This window comes from Rhea americana, unplaced genomic scaffold (genome assembly GCF_003343005.1).
Source record: "Rhea americana isolate MKP2758 unplaced genomic scaffold, rheAme1 scaffold_11, whole genome shotgun sequence".
Lineage (NCBI taxonomy): Eukaryota > Metazoa > Chordata > Aves > Rheiformes > Rheidae > Rhea > Rhea americana.
The window spans coordinates 460,366-461,143 of NW_028185150.1; the positions used below are offsets into that span (position 1 = coordinate 460,366).

Sequence of the window (778 nt, forward strand, 5' to 3'; positions counted from 1 at the left end):
GCCAGGCCGCTCAGCTCCTCCGCGGCGGCAGCACGGGCGGCGGCAGCAGCGGCGGGGACGGCTGCGCCTCTCGTCTCGTTCGCCCCCCTCCGCCGTCGCCGCCGCCGCTGCCTCCTGCTCGCCTCTGCCACATTTGGATCCCCCTCTCCCTACGCGAGCTCCGCCGCCAGGATAGAGGCCTCCTCACCTTCCTGCCAAATAGTGAGCCAACCGCATCGAGCCGTTCAAAACACAGGGCCGGGCCCCGCCCTCCCCCGCCGCCCCCCTCGCGCCGCCGGCGCGCACGCGCCGTGCGGCTCCCGAACTGCGACAGGAGCGCAGGAAGTCAGCCCCCCCCGCCGCCCCGGCCGCCGCCGCGCCCCAGTGCGCATGCGCTGCCGCCGCCCGCCCGTTCAACCGTCGCTTGCCGGTGSTTAGGTGGAGGCCGGCGGCCCCGGCCCAAAGGCCGGTCCGCGCAGCGCCTCCGCTCCCGTTGGTGTCCGAGCGACGCCCGAACAGTGCAGACCGCCGTGCTTACGGCGGCTGGCTACCTGAAGGCAGACGGGTGTTTCATAGGACTGCACAAAGCGTGTGGAAGTAACAAAGGTTTTGGACTCGAGAGTCGGAACATAGCAGTGTCGAAATAGTTAGGTTGAATTTACCCTGGTCTCTAAATAATTTAAACAAGGCCGAAAAGGCTGCACTTTCTCTTTGGAGGAGAGCCAGAGTTACTTCTTTGGACAGAAAAGCAATTCCTTCCAAAGGATTTCTTCAAAAAGTTGCCCCCTCAACAGTTTGT

General features: G+C 65.3%; 1 protein-coding gene across 1 annotated transcript in view; it reads right to left on the bottom strand.

Annotated features, from left to right (window-relative positions):
• The window catches only part of SPIN1 (spindlin 1), a 53,629-nt gene extending 53,372 nt beyond the window's left edge, over positions 1-257 (bottom strand). Inside the window, exon 1 of the mRNA XM_085312685.1 lies at positions 188-257. The gene's annotated coding sequence lies outside the window, so the exon portion shown is untranslated. The remainder of the gene's footprint in view (positions 1-187) is intronic.
• Positions 258-778: the final 521 nt, after the last annotated feature.